Source organism: Thermobia domestica, chromosome 4 (assembly GCF_964235325.1).
Source record: "Thermobia domestica chromosome 4, izTheDome1.hap1.1, whole genome shotgun sequence".
Classification (NCBI taxonomy): domain Eukaryota; kingdom Metazoa; phylum Arthropoda; class Insecta; order Zygentoma; family Lepismatidae; genus Thermobia; species Thermobia domestica.
In genome coordinates, this window is record NC_137457.1 from 189,767,683 (window position 1) to 189,794,555 (window position 26,873).

Sequence of the window (26,873 nt, forward strand, 5' to 3'; positions counted from 1 at the left end):
ATTTGGGGTAAATTTCATAGGAAAAGAATTATAAATACGAAAATTAGAATGAGCAAAACAAAATGTCTCTAAATGGAGAAGAAAGTTTTGTTTTCGTTTTATTATTCTTATTTACTGCTCTTTTGACACGAAATTTGCCGCATACATGTCTTTACCGATTATATACATACTAACATTATAAGAAATATCGACAGAATTCGTTATCAAATTATATTCCTAGAACAACATATTTAAAGACATACGACAATAATTTTGGACATGAGTGTACATTAGTTGGAGACAATTTCCAGCAATTTCTGAATGCTCATTTAACATATCGCGCAACGCTCCTTCCACACTATCCACTTCAACAGTCGGCACCGTTTGGACTTCATTTTGTAATTTCATGTAAAATTTCAAAAATTCATAGTGGTCTATTCTCTCAAAAATGGGAATTTTCATCACATTGCTAGAAAACTTACCATCAGGTTTTGCAAGTTTGAGCTGGGGAAGATGATATAATAATATCAATGTCATAAGATATCTCCAGCTGGATCCTTTTTAAGCATGTTAGCCAGTGTGTTGCTGCATGCCACCCCAACTTCCTTGAACTTCTTTTCGGCACTCTTCTTTCTCTGTTCAATCAACTCACCTAATTCTTTATTAGTTTCTTCCTTAAATATAAGTTGTGCCACAAGTTTATATTCGGACATTAGTTCATTTATTTTTAGAATAACTTTATGGGCCAAAGGGATGTTGGAATTTTCGAAGCATGTTATCAAGTCAGAAATAATGGTAATGAATAAATGGTAAAAGCATTAAAAAAATTATCACTTGCGTAAATTTCGTGGAATATCACGACTTCTTGCAAATTTCGCTAATTCGGCAGAATTTTTCGTTTAATCACGAGCATTAAATGGCCTAACAAATAGTGAAAAAACATATTTTAGGTACACAACAGTTTCATACCAAACTTATACATTTCGCGTTTTCGCGTGTCACCAAAAAATCGTGTCTCTACCTTTTAGTAACTTTACCCTTTAGTAACTTTCCAAGCCAACTTATCCAATTGATTATTTTCTGTACTTAATTCAAATAGTAAAACCAAGCGAGCAATATTGAGTGAAGACGGGTCAGTAGCCCCCAGGGCACGTTTCTTCTATTACAAGTCGATGGAGAGGGGGGGGTCAGTATTCTAAGAACATTGATCTCTAAACTTAAGCCGGAAAAGATTTACTTTGAGTCGCACAGTGACTTCAACACCCGTTCTTCGGCTGTCAAGGGTAGTCATTTGTCCAAATTATCATAAAGGTGGAGGGCTAAAAGTTAAGCCATACCAATTTTAAAAATTTACAGGTATAGAATTTGTTAATTTCTCTGCGAACAAGAAGTATATGTGAGGTGAGCACAATTTATTTTAATGCAGAAACTGATTGTATTTATTTGTTTGTAGTAGACTTTTATGAGGGACTATGTCAGGAGGCGCAAAGGGACTATTTCGCGGAACGGTAAATCTTTGACCGGCCTTCCAACTCCAACTTGTATGGGTTAACATAAATGCCAAGGTAGACGACAATGAGCCCTGTAAGAAGAAAATTTACTTCGGGTCACAGAGTGACTTCAGTCGCGACTAACCCGCCCTACTATTACTACTACTATTTCTTCTACTAATTTCGAGAACAGAACATAAGCCCTGCGGGGCTTCTCACCCGCCCTACTCCTAGCGACCCAAAGTAAAGAGTTACCATAAGTCTTCTAACCCCCTTCTCTCGCAGCAGGGTTGGCAAAAACCATGTATTTTATTGAAAAAACAACAACAACAACAAAAGGTTTTTTGGTTTAAACCGTTTTTTTGTTTAAACCAGGTGTTTTTTGTTTAAATAATTTACTCTATGTATTTATATTAGATATGGACAGAAATTAGTTTGTTTCGCCTTGGTGTTATTATGCAACAACAATGTTATGCTGGAAGGGGTCACATAAGCGTAAAGCGGAATCCAAACCGCTTCTCGGCTTACATCCAAGAGAAACTGTCCATTTGGACACGAAACCGGGGATAATTGGTCACAAATGTGATTGCCGACTCACTCACGAAGGACTCTTGATAAAAATACGTTGTACTGATCTTTACATAGGCCTGCTTGTTAATAGCTATAATTGTCAAGAGTCATTTCAGAAGGACTAAAAGACAAACAGTTACACAAATAAAAACATTATACAGAATTATATATATAAATCGGGAAACTCTGCCTTAGCCACTGGGAAAATCTTGTTATTTAAATGTATTTGTGTGTAACATTTGAAGGTCAACGTATCATAATCACTACGCTAAAACTGAGGTATTAAATTAAAAATTGGGTATGTAGATATTCAATAAAATTAAAACAAAGTGAAATCCAAGCTGATGTTGGAAGCTACGTAGCCAGTTGATAAATTTTGCCAATTTCTATCAATATGTTTAAGCAACCTTGGCTTCTTTATAAAACAAGTAGAAATATATAATTTGGTTTCATTTCGTATGTTTAGGCTTAAATTCCTTATGAAATACCAACGTTATCACGGAGAAGACTTTCGCTTAAAGAGACCTCAAATTGCTACTTGGTTTACATTTGAAAGATGGGTTCGACCAAGAATTGAACACGGGACCCCTCAATTAAAAGGTGAAAATTAGATAAACGTAATTCGGATGATTTGATATGTGGAAACGTCACCATGAAGTTCACACGATTTAAACATTTTTCGTTCTCTTTTTTTTGGGGAGGGGGTTAAACCAGTTGTTTTTTTTAACCACCTTGGTTTAAACCAGCCAACCCTGCCTCGCAGAGTTATATTTTGTGAAGTAAGTCACAGTGGAGATGTTACATGTGTGACCTACAGTAAAGAGTTGCCCTTAAGCCATATCCTGAATCAATTCGAGCTATATTCAGATATTCTTTTTAAATATTACATGTTGCAGTAAGGTCTTCAAATGCTTGTATGGGTTCACTCGAGCAGACGGTTCTACCGAAAACAAAATTTATAGGTAAAATACGATGTGAAATACTTTTCGTAAAAGAAGCAGAGTGTAAATATAAGTAATTTCTGTCAGTAGATTATCATATTGAAATACATTTTCAATGGTAGTGAACGTATTCTACATGTAACTATTTACTGAAGCCGAAGAATACAAGAATGCGAAGAAGGTGAATATAAACGGCGGGAATGTTCCGTTCCTGTTAGCAATGGACGACTGCGATAGATGTAATGTAAGCATACGATTTTATTACGAAGAATTGTGTGATAAAGAGCGTCGTATTATAGTTTTTCAAGCGTCATGGTACGTTGAAACCTACAATCAACTGTGCGAAGTGTAGAAAAGTAAAAATTCAGAGCAGACGAATTTCTCCTCGCAGCAGACCATTTGTACGCGGGAAAGCAGTGAAGCCATTTTGAAGTTAAGAATTACTGCTATTATATAAGTGCTTTTGAAGGTAAAAATTATTGCATATATTTAATGTATATTTCCACTATCCTCGTTTATGCGTATGCCCTTGTTGCTGACCCGCCCTACGGACGCACCCTTTTGCTCCGCTCCGGCCTCCTGCTGCGCTCCTGCCCTGATTCGGTTAGATAGCATTCGTGCTCTTTAGTGGCCACCTAGACAAGTTGGTTCGTGGTTTATGCACTAGCTCCTCATTTAGTGCATGTTCTGCAAAAGGAAACCGGAAAATGCAATAAATGCGAGTAAATTTGGTAGAACCGTTTGCTCGAGTAATGCCTTTATACATTTCTTAAAAGATGGCTCAAGAAAAATACATGCATACTATCAGGTTCTACTTTAACTATTACTCCTAATTCCCATTCTGGATTAGGTAATGATACTAGCATACCTTGCTTGTGATTGTAAATTATCTCGGAGGTTCTGCCGTTGGAACACTACCTCCTTTCAAATGTAGGGTTATGTATGCATAATTTATTTCATGTTAAAGGGACTACGTGATAATAACTCTTGCAGACCTTTCTTTAAAGAGATGCAAATCATGACAGTGCCTTCAATGTATATTCATAGCTGTCTCATGTATATTAAAGAAAACTTGGAAAATATCAGTACCCGAAATAAAATTCATTGATATAACACAAGATACAGAGATGACCTCGATACACCATATTTCAGGTTAAGTAAAACACAAAAGAGTTATAAATACACTGCGATGAAGATGTATAATCTTCTACCTACAGAAATTCGTGCTATGTGTAATAGAAACTGAGAAACACTGTAAATATTGGCTCATTCAAACAGCTGTGTAAGCGTTTTAGAATTTGAGAAAGAAATAAAAAATAAAAAGTGACTAGCTATATACCTATATATTCAATGTATATATTTTGTATACTCTCTTGACGTTATCTATTGCAACATATGTTGTTTAACGACAATAAAAATGTTCTATTCTATTCTATTCTATTCTATTCATCTGTCCCCTCCAAAAACATAAAATGTCAACTAGTAAATACTGCTCGTGAAGAACAGGATGCATGTGTACTACCCGTTTCAGATAGGATTGCCGTTGTTTATGGTGACAAAACACAGAACTAAGAAGTAAACAGAACGCAGCTCACTATATAAGACGTGACGGCCCACTCGTGATTCAGTAATATGCAGTGTTGAAAACTCAGTACGTTTTTGAAGAAAAGATGGTACGTTCTTTGTGGAAACAAGCATAGTTTAAGTTAGCATAGGAGTATATGTATGGGCATGTGAGTGACAAGGATTGTTTGCTTCAACTGCTCTCCCTCCCCCCTCTCTCTCAAAGCCTATCTCTTTATATTTCTATCCATCTGTCTATCTCCCGCGCTCTCTCTCTATTTTTCTGTCATAGTCACAGAACTCTCAAGCCGGGGCTTGTTGCCAGTGTTCGAATTAACGGCGGATACCGGGGAAATCACTCTCTCGTGAAATCTTATTCCCGGCTCATATAATGAAAATAACACAGCATTCCTGACGGGAATAATTAACCCGTCCTAGTGTAGATAAGATTTCCTCCTCTCGTTTAAAAAAATAATTCGAACACTGCTTGCTAGGGCCTACTACGTGCCAAAAACCAAACTGCAAACGAGTTGATTTTGAGTTTAAAGTCCCTTTCAGCAGCGAGGCTATATGAGACGTGGACCTACTTATTAACGTGGAATCCGAACCACATGAGCTCCCGCCGGGAAACGAACCCGGGTCTTCCACGCCACAGGCGTGTACGCTAACTGCTTAGCCACGAATGAGCTCCAAACTGCAAACGAATACAATTATGTTTGCGTATCAGTTACACAAAATCAGAGCGCAGTTTCTAGGGCTGCGTGCAAGAAAATAACATCATAGTTATAACAATGCAATAACAATACTTTTCATGACGTCGCTATTTAGTTTTATTGTACAATACCAAACTGCAACATAAAACAGGTGCAATTGTTCATAACAACTAATAAGAATTTCATAGGCCTACCTAACTTTGCTTTTGTCCCAATGTCATTGTTTCATTTTTTTTTGGGGGGGGGGTAATAAGTGACAACGAATATTAGTGTCGTAATTCGATAGCAAATCATTTATTTCTATGCCCCTTTTCAAGTTTATATGCCTTCAAAATAGTACATTGTCATTATATTACTACAGTATAGTTCCTAGCGTGAAGGATGTCTTGTGTTAAGCAGAAACAACACCCAGAGTTCAAGTAATTTTGACGCCATGAACTAAATTTGCCTAGAAGCCTTGAAAGGGTCTTTCCTAGTAAGATAGTAAGGTAGCACGTTTCATAACATGTTCCGTACAGGGGCGTCATTTCAGACTTCGCTTGGGGGGGGGCAAGATCACCACCGACATAAGACTTTCACGTTTTGTACTAGTATCTTAGTAGACAATCTATTAAAGTATATGTAATCTTCAAACTCTTGGGGGGGGGCAATTGCCCCCTCCTGCCCCCCCTAAATGACGCCCCTGGTTCCGTACCTTGTGTTGGAACGTGACGCTTTGTTGTTTTTTGTTTTCGATATTATGCATTAGCAACACTCTCCAATACAGAGACAGGCGGCACATGACTCAGTGTTGACTACATCAGCGCCCCCAAATAAACAACAGCACTCCCGGATGAAATAGGTAATATACGGCAACATTAATGCTTGTTTTATTATTTAAACTGGTGCTTTATTAAATTTTACAAATTCACACTAAAATTAATTTCATCACTCACCTGACTATAATATAATGTTGAATTATTCGCCCTCAATCACATGGAACAAACACCACCACACGACAGCTCGTACCCGACCACACAAATGAGCGTGCATGGCTAATACACAGCTCCAACCAATGCGCATGCGCGATTTGAAATAAAAATTAATTTAAAAACGAATAGAGAAAAATAACATTTTACTTGCAAACAATAATAATCTTATTAAGATTATTATATTTACATATCTTGTTGTATGCATATAATCAGACACATGTCTATTCGGGTCTCACGTCATTTATTACATCTAAGCGAACACTGCACACTCTTTATGTTACTGAGAGAGCCTATTTATAGCGTGTAGATTTATCTGATTGAATATTTTTTATTCGAATGTACTTAAGCCTTCGAAAAATGCAGGTTACATTAAATTGTTTATTTAGAATGAGTAATATAATATTTTTTTTTAAAAAAATTGAACTTTCAATTAAAAATACTATAGCCATATTTAATGTAAATATTAGGAGAATGAAACTAAGTACACTTGCACGGTATTATGAATGTGTCATACACATCTGCAGTAGCTGTGCAAATGCACATGTGCACACAACGGCTTAAGCACGGGTTATTTAAATGTGTGCTTCATCCACGCAACAGCACTTGTGCACATGCACGGCCTATGTACGTGCGCTGCATCCACGCAAATGCACATGTGCAGATAACGGCTTAAGCACAGGTTTATAAAAGTGTGCTTCATCCATACTAATGCACATGTGCATATTCACTTCTTAATCACGGGTTATGTGCGTGTGAATCATCCACACAACTGCATATGTGCACATAACGACTTAAGCACGGGTTATATAAATGTGTGCTTCATCCATGCTAATGCATATGTGCACGTGCACTTCTTAGTCACGGATTATGTGCGTGTGCTTTATCTACGCAAATGCACATGTGCACATAACGGCTTAAGCACATGTTATATTAATGCGTTTTACATCCATGCTAATGCACATGTGCACGTGCACTTCTTAATCACGGGTTATGTACGTGTGCTTCATCTACGCTAACTCAAATGTGCACATAACGGCTTAAGCACTGGTTATGTAAATGTGTGCTTCATCCATGCTAATGCACATGTGCACATGCACTTCTTCATCACTAGTTATGTGCGTGTGCCTCATCCATGCAAATGCACATATGCACATAACGGCTTAAGCACGTGTTATATTAATGCAAATTTCATCCATGGAAATGTACAAGTGCACAAGCACTTTTAATCATGGGTTATGTGCGTGTGCTTCATTTATGCAAATGCACATGTGCACATAACGGCTTAATCACGGGTTATATAAATGTCTGCTTTATCCATGCGAATACATATATGCACATACACTTCTTAATCACTGGTTATGTGCGTGTGCTTCATCCGCGTAAATGCACATGTGCACATAACGGTTTAAGCACGAGATATACAAATGTTTGCTTCATCCATGATAATGCACATGTGCAAACGGCTTAAGTACGGGTTATATAAATGTGTGCATCTTCCATGCTATTGCACATGTGCACGTGCACTTCTTAATCATCGGTTATGTGTGTGTGCATCATCCACACGACTGCACATGTGCTCATAACGGCTTAAGTACGGGATATATAAATGTGTGCTTCATACATGCTAAAGCCCATATGCACGTGCACTTCTTAATCACGGATTATATGCGTGTGCTTCATCTACGCAAATGCACATGTGCACATAACGGCTTAGGTACGGGTTATATAAATGTATGCTTCATCCATGTTAATGCACATGTGCACGTGTACTTCTTAATCATTGGTTATCTGTGTGTGCATCATCCACACGACTGCACATGTGCTCATAACGGCTTAAGTACGGGATATTTAAATGTGTGCTTCATACATGCTAAAGCTCATGTGCACGTGCACTTCTTAATCACGGATTATGTGCGTGTGCTTCATCTACGCAAATGCACATGTGCACATAACGGCTTAGGTACGGGTTATATAAATGTATGCTTCATCCATGTTAATGCACCTGTGCACGTGCACTTCTTAATCACTGGTTATGTACGTGTGCCTATTCTATGCAAATGCACATATGCACGAAACGTCTTAAGCACGGGTTATATAAATGTGTGCTTCATCCATGCAAGTGCACATGTGCACATGCATGACTTAGTCACGGGATATGTGCGTGTGCTTCATCCACGCAAGTGCACATGTGCATATAGCGGCTTAAGCACGGGTTATATAAATGCGTTTTACATCCATGGAAATGCACATGTGCACGTGCACTTCTTAATCACGGGTTATGTACGTGTGCAGCATCCACACAAATGCACATGTGCATATAACGGCTTATGCATGGATTATATAAATGTGTGTTTCATCTACGCAAATGCACATGTGCACATAGCGGCTTAAGCATGGGTTATACAAATGTGTGTTTCATCCATGTAAGTTCACATGTGCACATGCACGACTTAATCACGGGTTATGTGCGTGTGCTTCATCCACGCAAATTCACATGTGCGCTTGCCCGGGTTCTGTATGTGTGCTTCATCCACGCAAACTCACATGTACGGCTTAAGCACGGGTTATGTATGTATGCATCATCCACACAAACGAACATGTGCACATGTACGGCTTATGCATGGAAAGTGCACATGTGCCGTACAGGTAAGTGTTGTCTGGGACGTTAGGAACGCAACAAATCCCTCTTTATTATTTTCCTGTCCTATTACTTTCTTCTACTGGAAATAAATATCAAACGTTGCACACACTTATCTCGTAAATCAATAGCGGTCGGTCAAAAGTTGATTCAGATTATCATTTGTAGGAAGATTCTAGTCTAAATTTGTGACACAAATACACCTTTCTATTTGAAAATATGGTATGGTACATAATATGGGGAAGTCAAGTTAACTGCCATGATAATTTAATTTAGTTTTAACACCAACTTGTAACATTTACTTTTCCTTTGTCACTTTGTCTCTTTGTTACTGCCCTGTCACGATGCTTTTTTTTTAATCAGATACACATGTTAAACACCCTGTCTCATAAGCAGATGACTATGTGTCAAATATGAGCTCACATTCTCATTTGTGTTAATAAAGCCTATATGGAAGTGTAAAATCATAACTTTACCATTAAAAACTGTGCGATCTGCATTATGGCGGAAATTATGAATGCTTCCACGCTGACTACACTCCAAATCAATGCAGTTTATGAGATAATACCAATTGCAATATTTGATTTTTTTGACATGGGCCACTTTTTACTTGGTCCGTTTTGTCCTGGGCCCTTTTCACTGTGGCCTTTCTGTTCTCGGCCTTGAGTCCGCGCCCTTAAGACATGGAATATGATAAAATACAGAGGCTATAGGCATTGTTCAAGTAGTCTACACCTAAAAGGTGCTGCTACATGTTGCAAAAATAGAGAAGATTTCAAACATCCAGCACACGCACAAATTAATAATTACAAAGGGGATTGTACAGTGAATATATCTAGAGTCCGTCCGGACCCCAGGTCATAGTGATAAATTTAAACGCTAATAACTCTATAGAAGTATTACAATACGATTATATATATATATATATATATATATATATATATATATATATATATATATATATATATATATATTTGTGTGTGTCTGTGTGTATGTGTATACAGTGCAATCACTCAACCAGTTCTCATTGGTTCACTAGAACATTTTGTTAAAATTCTCTCCAACTCTAGATCTAGCACTTACGGAAATAAATGATTCTCTAGTATTATTTTTTATTTTCTTCATTCTCTCGTTTGCCTAGTTTTTCTACGTTTAAAATAGAAAACTCTTTTGTCATTGAACTTCTAACTTGAATCGGATAATATTTGGAATTTGAAAGAAATGTCTTGAGTTCCAACTTTTAGTTTCCTGCAAGCTGACTGGAAAGAATAACAAGGTAAACTTGTACATTTGAATGAGGGAGGCTAATGATCCACCAAACGATTTTCAGATGAAAGAGGAAATATTACTTTCAAGTGGCCGTTTCACGATTTCATTATAATTTTTCTTTCTTACTTTTTCAAAAGTCTCGTTTGCTATTTTGAAATGGAATGCCAGAAATAGCGAATATTGATTTTAAAAAAATGAGTGGTGGAGAGTCGTGATAGAAATAACAGAGGAAAATAAGAACGCTTCTTTATTTTGTATAAAACTTTATCCTGGAACCTTAATCATTCACTAAGAAAAATTGTGTGTAGCGTTTAGTTTCGAACAAAATATGCACATACGCGTGTTTGACTTGGGAGACCGGGACTCAATTGTCGACGGGAGCTCAGGAAGTTATAATCTCAGCTCAAGCTGTAGGTTCACGTCTCGCTACTGTAAGAGATACTAAACAAAATCAATCAACAATATGTAGAGGTTACTGGATTTAAACATCATCGTGAATTTTTCTTTAATTAAGTCGCTAAAACCTAATATAAAAATTAGAACGTTTCTTCAATGTTTTATTAATTTTTAAGTTCTACTGAAATTTTCTGGAGTTTGGTACTTATACTTTGGATCCTTGGGTTGGCACCGTTGAACAGATGCTGTAGTTGAAACATGCCATCTGCGCCTTCTACTAGATCTCATCAATGGAAAGAAAAATTCGACCCAAATGCAAATACCATTTCCAGTAAAAAACATGTTTCATTTCCTATCAGAAAAGCAACTTTAGTGTTGCGCTGACGGAAACATGACACACAACAGAGCATCAAATGATACGATGTCTTCTTTCACTGAAATAGGAGTCACTTTTACTGCTATTTTTCAGTTGCCTGAAGAAAACGAAATTAAGTGAAGTATCTTAGTTTAACGTCTCACGATTATGCTTTTTAGGCTAAGGGAGAAAGCTGATTAAGGCGAGTGAGTGATGATGAAAAGAGTGGTGGAATAAGAAAACCCAGCAACACAATGTTGTATACCACAAACTCACACTGCCGGGGATCGAACCAAGGATCCCACAAATCAGAGTTAAGAGTTCTACTACTGAGACATCGTGCCCCCTGATGACTAGAAGAAATATCTATTTTAGTTGGCAAGAAATTTTGCATTAAATCGTGAACTTGCGTGATTTCGAAAGGGAAATTTGCTATTACGAAACTGACAAGTCTCTGCTATGGTAGTTAATCTACTATTATCTGTTTCTTTTTTTGTTTCAGTTTTGTTTTCTGTTTATGCATCGAGGCTAAGAATATCATTGATGATGATAATAATTAACCAAATGGTGGGATGAATAAGGTGGGAGATCCTCTATAAAACACGCATATGGTGTTTTATCATTGTAAAGAAGACTTGACACAAGGTGGGATCGAACCACTAGGGATGGTAGGGGTGGGATCGAAGTACTAGGAAAAGAAGACAGTGCAGTTTCGGTTGACGAGTAGTGGTCTCAGTCGCGAACTCGTCTAGGATCGAAAATCATCACATCGGTCTCGATTTCATCTGCATCATCATATTTTTGTTCCGATCTCGTTCTCGGTATTCCATCGATATTCTCGAAATGAATTGTGAGAAATTAAAAATGTATACATTTTTTCATAGTACAGCATAACATTTTATAGTTTTCTGTTCATTGTCGACTATAGAGCTAATCGTGTAGTCCAAATACTTCTTTGTAGTTAAGTTGCTTACAAACGTGTTTTCTGTGATTTGTTCGTGGGTTCAAGAAATGATATCATGATCTTGCCCATTTCTTTCTGGAATTTCTCCACCTACTCTCTTTCAATCTTTGAACTTTATTTACAGTTACAAAGTAAATTTGGTATATATATTGTTAATTATTATTATTTGCACGTGCAATCACAGTGAACCAAAAAGAATTTTCTTTACATGCGTTTATCAAAGGAGAATTGTTAAGCTGGACCGAAAAATGATATTGCAAAATTGAACCCTAATAATTTTGGTTTCCAAGATTAGGTTTAAAATTATTTTGGTAATATAGTATCTGTTTCTTTTAAATAATTATCGAGGAAATAAAATATATTGAATCCTATCTCAAAACTATGTTATGTTGAAAATATTTCGATATATTGTATAGGTATATAGGTTAAAAGTGATTTGTTGTGGTGTTTACGCCCGTTTCTTCCACGTACACGTAGATGACTACGACCATCCAAGAGCTATTATTTCACTATCAAACATTTAATAAAATGAAACGAATTTCGTGTACTACTACTATGAAGTTACTATGAAGAAGTTTATCAGCAAACACATGAGCTCTCATAGTGAATCAAATTCCATAAGTAGCTCAGCTAAACTACAATATCCTGAGGTACACACGAATAAATAAACAATCATACATCACATATAAATAAAAAGTAAACGAAACCGAATCAAAATACAATCAATGACGATGTAAACTAAAACGTATACGAAATCGAAGGCCAGGTAAAGGTACTAAGCTAAATAAAAATAAAAGTGCATGCGATGAAAATTTATTAAGAAATACATGAACTTCTCTATTGTAGCAATGATAGGTAGAAGGGAAGCCATTTACTTGTTCACATAATTTCATCCGATAAGTGTATCAAAATAACTTGTTCAGCTAATCTCCTCTAACAAAATAAACAACTTTCATCGCACAACTCAGTACTTTCAAGTTCAAATTGTCCTTCTATTTCATAGTTAGTGATTGCAACAAACTATGATCGCTTGTATGTGAGTTTCTAGACGTTTAATTATTTTACTTTTTTCTTAAGAACGATATTGATCCTACTATTTCTTAAAGTCACAGTCACTAATGACATTACATCAAATTTGAAACTTACTGCTTAACTATGCCTTCTTCTGCTCATGAGCTCCGATCGATAATTAATCGATCACCTGTATCACTGATAGATTCAAGTTGGTGCACTCGCTGGGAAATATAAAATCTTTTGTACACCATTAATCATGAATGAGTTTTCTTCATTTCAAACACGCAGGTACCGTTATTAACCCTAACATGTACGTCCTATTTGATTTTCTTGCTTCCTTTCTTCCTTCTTTTCCTCGTTTAGGGATATCATTTATGGTATCTGACGAGCTAAATATGCAAACAAATCGGAACCCTAAATCCTAGATTAAAAATATGAATCATGAATCCTAATCCAAAAATAAGTCAATAAATAAAATCGTATCACTTTGAGTGAAGCTTTCTTTTCCTTTCGTATTCCGTAGAGAATCGACCCCTGGTTACAGATAGTAATAATTTTAGAGCAGTCTCAACATCTAAGTCCCCGGGTCGATTTTCATTGAGTGCACGAAACGGGAGAACCCTCGAAAAAATCGATGAGCACAACAAATTTATTTAAACAGGGATCAAATCAGGCACCTCACAGATAAGCTAACCTTTACTAATCTTTTTCTCTCCTCCTATTGTCCCACAGCTATTGCAAACTTATGTGCTATGCAAAACTTCTATTATCCTTTTTTTCGTTTAAGTTTGTAGTCACAGAATCTGTTCATATCCTTTTTGAATCAAAAGTTAATATTTCGGTTAAAATTTTCTTGTAGGCCTTAAATTTAGAGAACTACAATACTATCTACAGTATATATTACTATTTAGAGTATATGCACACTTTCTTTCCCTATCTCTAATGCTTACCTCAACGGGAGGATCCGAGTTGCCGAGTGAGTGATGTTCATTGTTCGCTCTCACTCAACACCAAATCTACAATTCGCTTTTTAAAGTACACGGATAATGAATAAAATAAATAACACTACCCATATAAAAATACTCATATTGTGTCTCTCTCTCCAAAAGTCCAAAATTTCTTACGTCATTACCACTGAGAGGCATATTCGCTCAGGGGATGATACCACTCAGGGGCATACTCACTGGTAAGACTAAGTATGTATATCACTCAAAACAAAACCAAAACGGTGTATTCTAATACGCATTTACTTCCATTTCCGTATTACTGGAAAAATAGACATAGCAACATCCAGGAGAACTTGATTCGAGACATCATATGCTATGACAGTAGCAACTAAATCTCGTAACCACGTCTTCAAAATAGTGAACACAGTCATCATAGGCTATAGTACCTAAGACGTAGGAATCCAAGGCCAAATTAGACGGAGTCTGGCAACACTCCGCTACGTAGCCCTATTCTGTCGTCAGATGGTAATTTCAAATTTTCTCTGTTAGTGATGCTCAGGGATCAAACTCAATGCTGTTGTTTTCAAAATACACTTACTTAAGAGTACTATGAATGAAATAAATTTTCAGTACATATATTCATAATATGGAGCTGTGAAGATCAAAAATGTTGAAAGGTGTGTAAAAAGAATTCAGTGTGGTTTATGTGGGTACTCGCGAATTGATCAGTGCATGATAGTTCAGGTAGTGGATTGTTGATTTTAATATTTGAATAAGACTGCTTTGTACAATCTTGAGCATAATATTAGAGTAAGGTGTCCAAAAAGGAATATACGTTATAAGTGTGAATAAGTTTAAATGAATAAGAATAATATAGACATATATATTTTGTAGTCAGTGTGATTAAATGAGAGGACACATGTAAATTTATTTGGCCAGTAGTATACTTTACCACAAGATATTTATTATATACAGAGGGAGATGCTAAAAAGCCGGATTTTTAGAATCGATGGTTTTTTGCAGATAAAAACAGGCTTTTTTGGCCAAAAACAGAATTTAGGAAATTTTGGCTTGTTTCATTTTCATAATTTTTCTATTTGAATAGATTTCTTATATTATACTCTAAAGTTAAATAATATTTCATGAACTAAATACCATATTTCGCTCTGGAATTCACCATCATGATGGATGGAGCACATGTTTTATGAAATAAAGTAAACATACAGTACGTAGTATTTGAGGGCAATTGCAGAGGATATTTAACTTTAAGTTCTGAGTTATCGACATTTTTTCTTCCCTACGCCATTTCTTTTTCAATCATCCGTGTTTCATTTCTTAAAGATTAGCAGGCCTACTCTAGCTCCTAGCACATAAGTTAAACTAATGTTTTCCAATATATCTGTCAGAGCGTACGTTTGTGAGTATATGTGTCAGAGCGTACTTCCATATTTTTGTTATACTGTAGCTGTGCAATTATTTAGCAATAATCATCCGGATACAACTTTGAATACAGTTTTATAGAAATGCTCAGTATCAGATTCAGAAAAGTATTTTGGGGGGTGTTTCTCTGCTCAATGTTTGTTATTTCTAAAATTTCCTAATGTTTATTTGGGAGGAGCTTGAAGTTTATGGGTATAGACATAACTAATATTTCATTTTATTTGTATCCAGCAATAATCTTCCGGATACAACCTTGAAGACCATTTTATACTAATAAACAATGGCGCATTTGGAAAAGTATTTTGGGAGGGTTTTTCCATATTAATGTTTAGTTTTAACGATAAAGGAAGTCGGCCAGGATTCACAGTGCACGCACTATCTCTACATTCAAAGATGGAATTAAAAATAAAACATTTGTCAAAATGCTCGAATTCGAGGTTGAATCCCGGACTTACCGATAGAAGTGCAAAAACTAATCATTCACTCATGGTTGTTGTGCAGTTGTGTTTAACTTAAATATATTCTCTGTATATATGGCTTATGGAATCCGAAGGTTCAATGCCGCGTTTACAAAAGCTCTCCACTGACATCTATCCTTACCCAACTGGATCAAGTTTTTGCTTTCCATTCCTATTTCTGCGAGGTCCATCTTACTGCCCTTCCATCTGCGCCTAGGTCTTTCTAATGCACGTTTCCCGATTGGATTCCTAGCTAAAACTTTAAAAGTGTTCCTACCTTCATTCATTCTGGCTACATGACCTACCCACCTGAGCCTCCTAGACTTGATGTACGTAACGATGTTTAGTAAACCGTTTAAATTGTGCAGTTCTTCGTTATGAAGTTTCCCCCATGCCCGTTCCTCTTGTGTCCGAATATTCGTCTCAGGATATTATTTTCAAATATTGTCAGCCTGTGTTCTTCCCTCATCGCAAACGATCATGTTTCACAACCATACAGAACAACAGGCATGCATATCGTTTTATATATTTTAAGCTTTAAATTCTTCGACAGAATTCTCGACGACAAGAAATTTAAACTGAATAATAACACAAATTTCCTTATTTCAGTCGACATTTAATTTCTTTGTGGATATGATTTTGGTCTGTTAATATAGATTCTTGATATTTGAAGGTATCCACTTTGTCGAAAGTATTATTTGATATTTTAGCGCATCCACAATTAACCGTATTACGATCCCGGTGAACTTCCATGTATTTAGTTTTCTCTGGATTTACTTCCAAACCGATGTCGCTGCAAGCGTTTAGTAAGGCCTATGCATTTGTTTCTATTGTTCTCCCATCATCCCCTATTAAATTTACATAATCAGCATACACCTTAGCGTGGTGAATACCATTCAGCTGAAGTCCTGGTTGCTATCTTTAATTTTCCTTATAACGTGCTCCGGAACAATGCTGAATAATAATGGCGATAGCGCATCGCCTTCTTTCAAACCATTCTCGACGTTGAAGCTCATGGACAAGACTTTTTCTACTCGGACTTTACTCTGGGATTCATTTAAACACATTTTAATTAATCCAACTAGCTTTTTCGGTATTCCGAATTCTGTAAGAATTGTACAATACTTCCCTCTTATCCGAGTCAAAAAACCTTTTTTAAAATCAATAAGCAGCTGATGTACTGGGTAATGTATTCCATTTTCTTTTCAACTATTTATCGAATAGTAAATATCTGGTCGATAGTTAATGGATTTTCCTAAATCCACACTGATAAGCTCCAATAATTTCATCTGCGTATGGAATCAATCTTGTTAATATAATGTTAAGAGAAATGGCTCGCTAATTATTACAGTACGTTTTCCATTGAAACAGTGATTGATTTTTTCTCCTCTTCTTAAATGTATTCCATAGTTTTTTTTTAAACAAAAAAATGAATTCCTGTCCTTAAAAATTCAGAACCTTTCAGGACTGGGTAAACTATGATGGTGGTGATAAGCCTAGGAAACCACATGATAAGATGAACAGTCTATTACGCATATTATCTATGAACTTGCCCGGTACTTGCGCGATTCTAAACAAGCTTAAGGAACAGTCAGTGCATTATAGAATTTGAAATTTAACCTCTAGCCCTACTAGTAGTGATTTATGAGCGCTTCAGGCTAAAAAACCAATGTCACCTCTGTTCCTTTCCATATAATTTTCTTTCTTTTTTTCCTTTTTTTCAAAAACTTGTTTTGGGCAGCTTTGCCCTTTTTTCGGTTGTCTATAGAAATAGCAGTCATACTCCCTGGAATTGTTGATTTTCGGTTGGAACAGTCGCTTCCTCTCCGTCGTGAACCTCAGTGTTAGATTCGAAAAACAAAAATAAACTCGAAGACAGTAAATGTAAAAAGAAAACAGCAGCAGTAGTTTGTATTAAAAATTTGGAACGAACAAAAATATTGTATCTAAATAACGTATTTGTGTTAAATGTACTTCATCATAATAAGAAGTTCTATATTGTTCTCGTATAAGATGCTATAAATGCTCTACTTTGTAATAAAACTAAAAGTAATGTCTTTGAAAGATGGTATTAGACTTGGCAAAAATTGGTTTTTTGGGGTCAATGTAATATTTCATACATACAATATTTTTATTCAATTTTCAGAAATTAGTGTGTTGGTAACATACAAAGCGTACAGTACATGTAATCAGTGTACAATATTAAGATATTTTATTGATAATTGTTTTTTGGACGAGTTAACTTCAGGCATATAATCATTCTATTCTTTTCTATAAAGTAATTAATATAAATGTGTACACAAAGTATGAATGTTGTTTGACAATAGTAAGGTATTTCGTTGAAAAAAAAAGCTTTTTGTAGGATCATTTTAATTTTAGATATATAGTCATTCTACCTGTTTTCGTAAAGTAATTAATATAAATGTATCAACAGTATAAATGTCGTTAGTGTTAGTAATGTAGTGAAATACTTCGTTGATAACTGTTTCTTGTAGAATCATTTGAATTTTATCCTTATAGTCATTCAAGGGGGTTCCATAGTCTAGTAGTTATAGCATTCGACTCCTGATCGTCAGGTTCTAGGTTCGATTCCCTGCTAGAATACACAAATTATTGGCGTCTGCCCATCGTCGTGAGGCAAGCTGGGTAGCATGTGATTAAAAGACATGACAGTCTATATAATCAATATAAATATATACACAGTACAAATGTTGTTTGACAGTAGTGAGGTATTTCGTTGATAATTTATTTTTGTAAGATGTATACTATTTTTATAATGGCAGAATGTGTGTATACTATTTATAGGATGTAGACCTATACATTTCTTTGTATAGACTTTTATAATGTATAATGAATTTTTATAATCAAGAGCAAAAGTTTAAAACCTTAGAATGGGCGAATCTTGCCACAAAAGCGAGATGTACCTGTAGAAAGATTATTATTATTATTATTATTATTATTATTATTATTATTATTATTATTATTATTATTATTATTATTAATAATAATAATAATAATAATAATAATAAGGGAAGGAATGAAGACGTACTAAAGGAAGCTAGTGAAGGACGACAGATCATGAAGATAATAGGAAAGAGAAAAAACAGCATGCTTGCCTATCTTATTCGACACTCCGATCGGACCACCGTGTTGATACAGGAAAAGGCAGAAGAAAAACCAGGAATTGGAAGACCAAGGATAGAAAAATCTAGAAATTTTACGTCCCACAGTTATGCCTGGTAGGTTAAAGGAGCTAGTGATGTTGAGAAATGAAGGAAATGGTGGAATGCAGAAAGTGGAAGGAAACGGGAGAACCCCGAGAAAACCCCCACACATGGTGTTTGTCCTCCACAAAGTTCACTTGTTGCGAGCTGAGATCGAACTAAGGACGCCATGCATTAGAGGTGAACGCTCTGCCGCTGAGTCACCGCGGCCCAACCAAGATGCAGTTACGAAGGAGGGACCTTATCAAATTATAAAACAGCTTTTCCAGGGGAGACAAAAGTTTTAAAATTTCCTTCTTGCGCATCAACCTATGATTGAAGTGAGGAAGATTATTATATTATTATTATTATTATTATTATTATTATTATTATTATTATTATTTTATCGAGAATGTACTACTGGGTTTCCTCCTAAAAAAATACACACACTATTTCCAACTATAGTTATCCTACTTTTTACAAATTTGTCTAATTCAATATTGGTTTAAATAGTAGTAGTTTTCAAGCTACATATATGAGTTCTTTGACTAACTGAATAGTGCACGCCCCTTCTGGCTCACTCGCCACTATTTAACATTAAATTTCACATGCCTCGATATATTTGCATAAGTTTATTATTTCCAAAATAAACATTACGTAAAAGGTCTATTCAAATTGATATCAAGTTCTTCTGATATTTGTATATTACGCATATCTTTCTTAATTTGCATTACTCACATTACCCCAGAGAACGAACAAATTTTAGAGTTATGGTTTGAAATTCTCTTACAATAATAAGCAAATATACGAGGAAAAATTTACCATTATTGACGATGCGGAGGGGAGGAGATTTTCTGGACTAGGAAGGAATGTGTGCGGGTGCAGAGCAGAGATCTGCACGGGTCGGAATTTTCAGCCCGGGCCCGGTCCATGAATTTACAATGTGAGGCCCGACCCGAGTCCGAAATATGGTTTAGCATTTAGGCCCGAGCTCGGCCTGAGGTCGTGTGATAATCAAATGAGCCCGAATTACAGAAACTTAATTATTAATGCAAAATTGTATTTTTATTTACAGCAATTCCAGGTTTGATTTTGCAGTTGTGTTTTAAAAGTCCTCCAGAAAGAACGGTGCAATTTGTATCGTTTTACACTACATTTACAAAGTTAGGCCCGAAAAAGTCCGAGACATATGGTTGTATATTTAAAAATTCACAGCCCGAACCCAGGGGCGTCATTTAGGGGGGCAGGAAGGGGCATTTGCCCGCCTGAGTTTGAGATTTATATAGATTTTATCAATAGAATAATAGTAAGTCAGTGAAAAACGTGAAATTTTACATATATCAAGGGTCATGCCCCCCAAGCCAAATCTGAAATTACGCTACTGCCCGAACCTCTCCCGGGCCTGAAGTGATACATGCTTTGTAGGCCCGAGCACGTGCAGACCTCTAGTGCAGAGGCGTTTCAAGTCGTGGGCGACTGCCCACGGCCTTGCATCTTTAGGGACCTCGCAAAGGCCAACGAGCCTAAATCGATTTGGCACTCACTTTTGTCGATGCAACAATAGAAACAAGTATGAATTCGGACTTACTCGCAGAAAAACAATACATAAGGCTTCAAACTAACTTTTCATCTATTCGTATATATTAGATCGCTAGCATACGCGACAGGCGGCGAGTTTATTTTAAGATTGCAATAATGAATGTGTATAAGTCTTTATCGTTGAGATGAATTGTTTTCGATAAATTTTATTATAATTAGCAATTTTTTAAAAAGGGGGCAGGAAGGACTCGTAAACCTTACTCGCCTTCTGTGCAGATGGTATGGTCAAAATCAATACTGGATAGTGAAAGTGTAAGTGTAAAGGTTAATACGGAACAGAGAAACAAAAGAGAACTTCTTCAGAAGGAAATTGGGAGGGGAGGGGAGGGGAGGAGAGTACAATACTGTGACACTTGAAATGCGTCTTGATCTGTATACTTCAACAAACTTTTCTTATTAGATTACGGAATTTCTAGTTTCTTACTCCGATTATTCAAAGTATTCAAATGTTCTCGGAGGGAGTGACCGCCTCTCCCTTTAATCCGTCCGTGGTGTCATTCAGTTTTGCTTTTTGCTACTAATTCAAAATGCTTTCCGAAATAAGTTGTCTTCTTGTGACTGCATGGGGTGGAAGAAACAAACGAACCGTGAAAGGAAGAAAGAAGTGGTTTCGGACTCTTCCAGTCCAGACCATTCTAACCACTGATCCCCTCTGGAGCATACTTTTTATTCTCTGTTGCCAAACTTACTGAACAATATATTGCAATTAATCTAACGCATGTAACGTAAATTGGAGACCATGGTCGGATTTATATGGGTCTTGTGTATTTGTATTAAAAATTTCAAGTCATTACCTGCAATACTTTGTTAGAAATTACCATATTAAAATTTACATGTTTTCAAATGGGAAGTTAGAAACATAAGCGAAGAGGTAGAAGACCTCCTTAAGTATCTTCTGTAGCCTATATACATATTACCGTAGTAAGGTACTCATACTTATTATTCATATGCTATATTTAGGGTCAAAAAGCGATTTGAAGTGTGTCGTAGAAAGTGATAACGAATTATTTATATCCCATCATTGTAAGACGAATGGAAATGTTAGAAAGATATCCTAAATTTATCCAAAACTCTCCTCTTTGTACTTTAGTGGGTATTATGCATAGATATATCACCGTTAAACATGTATTTTACATTTTCATCGAAAACAATTCAAGTAAATTCTATGAATAAAAATGCCGTGAGTGAGTATCTGGTTAAAACTTCATGTATACTCTAAGTATTTGAATATTACAAAGCAATTTTGAACATCTTAGAATATATTGATATCATGGTCAATAAATCAGAGAATGACAATAAACACATTGCTTTTGCTTGTTCGAATTGACCTATTTGACTCCCATGGAGAAACACACAGTTACGAATCAAAGTGGTAGTATTATCCCTTGGGATTTACTCATCTCAGCCGACACATTTACTAGAGGTGCTTAATGTGTTTAATTCATAATCAAAACATTTTATTGTCCCAACAACGATCCTACCACTATTCCTTACGTAGTAGTTTATTCGTTTTTAATTTCCAACTTTAGCTGCCCGTATCAAAGTGGCTCACTACATTATTGTTAATAATCGAAATAAAACGTTTACAATCATTAATTTCTTAGAAATAAATTAATTCATTACATTTACATTACTTACATTAACTTCTTAGTGTCTTACTTAGTTTTCTTAAACTATTAAAATATTACATTTTTGTTAACATCCACTCCTTGTACGAAATAAGTGATTCCTATAATTACAGGTCGTCTACCAATATTCGAATTAGGTAAGAACTGTTTAAGTTCATTCAATATTCTTGCTTGCATGTAACCTAACTACACAATAAGAATGTGTGACTAAAACTAATGCGAGATGACACGATTGGAACGGTGAATGTTCAGGTATTAAGTATAACTAATGAACAATGTTAATGAATAAGATTACTATAAATGTCACAAATAAGAATTGTCACTTATATTTAACTTAAGGTTCATTTCCTTTACTACTTTAGAGACGTGGAAATAACTGCTTACATTTTGAACTTCGTGAAAGCAAAGGTGGATATTCGTATATATCATATAGTATACATTTAACAATAATTGTTTATATATATATATAAGCCAAAATTATTATGTTGTTAACAAATTTCTATAGGATCATTTTGTACTCACAGTTCGGTGGATAATAAATGTAATAGCTCCTACTAAATAACTAAGGTTTTAATAGTTCCGTGTATTATAATCTTTCTATTCGTTTAGTAACTTCTAGTAATTTATAGAATATCAGTAACTAGGATCATTTCTCAAATGCTTGAAGAATATTTACAGACATGTTCAAATTCTTAGACTCAACACTCAGTTTCTGAATATTTAACTGTTCTTACAATATAACGTCAGAAAACGCGTTTGAACTTGGTCCAAAGTACTGATCTGTAACTTTTCTAATTTCTTGTGTTCATGACACATGCTTTTCATTATCAATACGCGTACGTGATATTCAAATATGAATGCTATACAGAGTGTGTATCAAAATTTGAAACAACAAATGAAATGGAATAATTACAAGAAAATGATCTCTCAGACACAGATTAACATTCGTATGAAATCTGTTATTCTTTATTAAGTCTTTTATTCCTTGTGGCATGCTATAGACGAATTTGGTACATTTTCATTTCAATTCAGCGTCATGATACCACAAATTGTTTATTTTTTCGATCAATTGATGTTTTATTGTAATATGCTTCTTCTTTTAGTCTTCCTTCATGAAGTTCCAAGGGTTTTCAATCGAGTTCATATTAATAGTATTGCTCGGCCACGGAGGAACATTAATTTCGTTGTTGTCGAAGAATTTTCTCAGTTTCGCACAGGTGGCATAGTGCTCCATGATGCATAAATATGAAGTGTGCGTCATCAAATCAGACTGCAGTCTGAGGAGGCAGTTCTTGAATAACTTGTAGGTATTGATCATGCTTCATTGTTCCCTCCTTTATATACGATTTCTGAGGCCTGAAGACAAACATCACACGCAAGATCATGGCTGAAGTAGGATGCTTCATAGTTTGTTGAGTCATTCCAACTTCAATTACTCCCCGAATCAGGTTACGTCAATAAAGCGGAAGTGACCTATGAATCTTAACCAAAAGTATACAGTATGAATCCTCATAAAACACAAATATAAACACACTTAGAATGTATGAACGTCATTACAAAAGGACAAAAGTACGATGTAATTAAAAAAAAATAATTATTCAGTTTCAACTCGTTTGTTTAGTACTTTTAGGATTTTTGTTAACTTTTGTTACCGTGGCGTAGTATCGTCTTTGATCGCTTATTTAGGTTCTATAACAAATATTTAAGACGTTTTTTATTTGTCAAATGGTGGATGAACCACATAATACCCAAAAGGCGTTTTGGAGCCGGCTGGTCAACTTGGCCTTTTTACTTTTTCTTAAGGCAATTTCAAAAATTTTTCACGCCTTTAGTTTTCAAGATACCAGAAGAAACTTTGCATACGGATTGTGTGTACCATTCGGTATCTCTCAGTTTTTTTCTTTGGAGACATGCGATTGGTACCTTATACACAAGAAAATGACGTTTGAACCGTGAACATAGGCATAATGGCATAGGTATTATTACTATAGGCATAATAGTAATAAAGCAGTAAATGTTTACAATATATATATATTGGCGGATCCAAGGGGCTATAGCCTGTAACGACCCTTTCCTCCTAGTCACGCCACACAAATCCAAATTGAGAGTCTTAACAAAGAAGAAAAAAGAAAAGAATTTTTAATTCAACAATCGATTTAAACTCGAGTAGCAAACCCGAAAGAAGAGTCTTGGCCGAACAGACACATAAACCCAAAGTCGCCGCGACAGGCTGGACGGATTGATTTTCCTTGTGTTCCTTGTGAATATGTCAATGCGTAGCGCAAAATAAACAGGATATACAAATAATCATAAATAATGGAAGAACCAGATTTCAAATTTTCAATAACAAACTTTATTTCAAAGAGTTGGTTGTGCATATATACTAATACGTTAGATTAATCTATATGTACAAAGCAACAATAACAACAGAAGTAAAATTTAAAAAAAATATAAATATATATATATATATATATAATCCGCGTAGTAATACGTAAGAGATTTCCAAATTCAAACTATAATTTAATTTGATTCAAATATATATTGATTATTAATTTCATTGCAATACCTAATAGCAATCTCGATACCTCGATATTAATCTAAATCCGTTTGAGTATAATACAAAAGTCAAAAGGTAATTTCTCAAAGTAATAGAAAAATTTAATAATAATACAATAAATCTGAAGCTAATAAGTCTCAACAATCTTATATCAATTCTAATATTCTATTCAAAGAATTTCTTTCTTAAATATTAAGTGAAAGTTTCAATGTTGACTCGAAATCTATGGTTCAATTACTTTTGTCACCGACTGTACAACAATCGCTAATTGGTGACATCAAGAACTATCACAATTAATCTTATGAAATTCTTTCGAATCAAATTCTTATTCATAATACAATACTCTTTACTAAAATTGTACCTAGTCCTATAATTTTAGATCGAGCACTTAAGACTAAAACTTTCCAAAGAGCATTTAAGTCTGAAGGTTCATTGTGTGATATTTTGAGTATCATAAAGATTAGTAATTGTGGAATCAGTATATTACGTGATTTGGAAATCAAGTATTAAATTTCAAGTTTGTACAGCCTCGGCTCCAATACTCCTGTAATCATTCTGCTTAAAATAAGAAAAGAAGCTGAACAGAAATACTTGCTTCTGAGAAACTGCAATTATTTTCATATCACTAAGCACCTTTTTCCACACTTTTCACTCCTTTTGCCGTTATGCCCAATATATTCATTGTCCCAGTTCAACTTCACTGTTAAACATAGACATAGACAACGACACCAAGCAACGACTGCTACACGTGTGTTCCACAACCGTCACCACACATGCAACCATGAGTATACGATCCGTCCTGGCTGACCATCTACAACCATGAATTAACGATCCGTCCTAGCTGATGAACCACGAGTTCACGATCCGTCCTGGCTGATGAACTAAGAAAGAGTATGCGGGCACAAGGCAACCGCATACCGCGAAGCTACGAACGATCACGTGACGCGCTAGCAGACATGAATGATTTCCATTTCAGTTCTAATATACGCGCACTCCTACTCTTTCCTTTCTACTTTTTTTATTTAAAAAAACTAACTGAAAAATACAAAGATTAAATATATATACAGATTAGATTTAACTTGTTTCAAAGAATACTATAACATAATGTAAACATATATTCCCTTATTTTCTATTTTTTTTACAATATCTTGCTTTTCATATGTCGTCATCAACATGGGACGAGTCCATTCAGTCGCGAGCCGGGGGTGTCCTCAAGGCGACTCGTTACAAGCCCTCCTTTGACGCTCAGATACACACTGGGTAAAATGGGCTTCAATCCTGCTTTACACTGGATAAAGGGGTAAACTATGGTTTAGCCCCTCCCTTTATCATATCCTGGATCCGACACTATATATATATATATATATATATATATATATATATATATATATATATATATATATATATATATATATATATATATGTGTGTGTGTGTGTGTGTGTGGGTGTGTGTTTGTGTATGAGTTGGTGAACCCGACAATCTTTGTAGGTCGATCGGTCTACACTGCAGGACTGTGAGCAATTTTTGCAAATCGAGCATTTTTTAGTAGTTGCTTGAACTGTTTTTTACTTTTAACACGTGCAGGACCCTTATAGAGACCCCCCGAGAGTTCTTTTGCATCCGCTTGTTTATACGGATATAGACGATTGTGTGTGTAAAGTGTGTGTTCAGACTGAAAAATTTCGTTTCTCGATCGGTGTGTTTTCGGTCGCAGTGCCATTTACGTGAGTCTTCCAAGCAGGAACTTGAGCAATTCAAACACCCTGTAGTTGCGTTCACCATTGTTGCCAATCAAGTATTTGTTGAAATGATAAAGAAAATTAGCAGATATAGCAGAGGAATTATTCACAGTAAGAAGTAGGATATGAATATTACGTAAAAATAACCCTATGCCTAAAATGTTTTTATTAGAACGGAGGGGAGGGAGAGGTATGTATATACAATTCTATATTATAAAAATTAGGGTGACTATGTTTGTGAGTGTTAATCTATTGAACTGCCCGACCGATATCGATCAAATTTCCAACCTAGATGCGGCTCTGGCCTGGGAGTATTTTTAGCTGTTTACGTTCTTAATAGATCTTAGGGTTGGGGAAGGAGGGGGACATAGAAAAAAATAAATAAAACTTAATAACTCTTGAACTAAAAGACCGATCTTGATCAAATTTTCAATGTAG

The 26,873-nt window shown here is 35.5% G+C and overlaps 1 long non-coding RNA gene across 1 annotated transcript in view; it reads left to right on the plus strand.

The window, feature by feature from the left end:
• Positions 1-26,873, plus strand: part of LOC145683418 (uncharacterized) — a 335,902-nt gene that overhangs the window by 219,065 nt on the left and 89,964 nt on the right. The window contains exon 3 of the long non-coding RNA XR_014131085.1: positions 22,252-22,275. This is a non-coding gene — a long non-coding RNA (uncharacterized LOC145683418). The remainder of the gene's footprint in view (positions 1-22,251; positions 22,276-26,873) is intronic.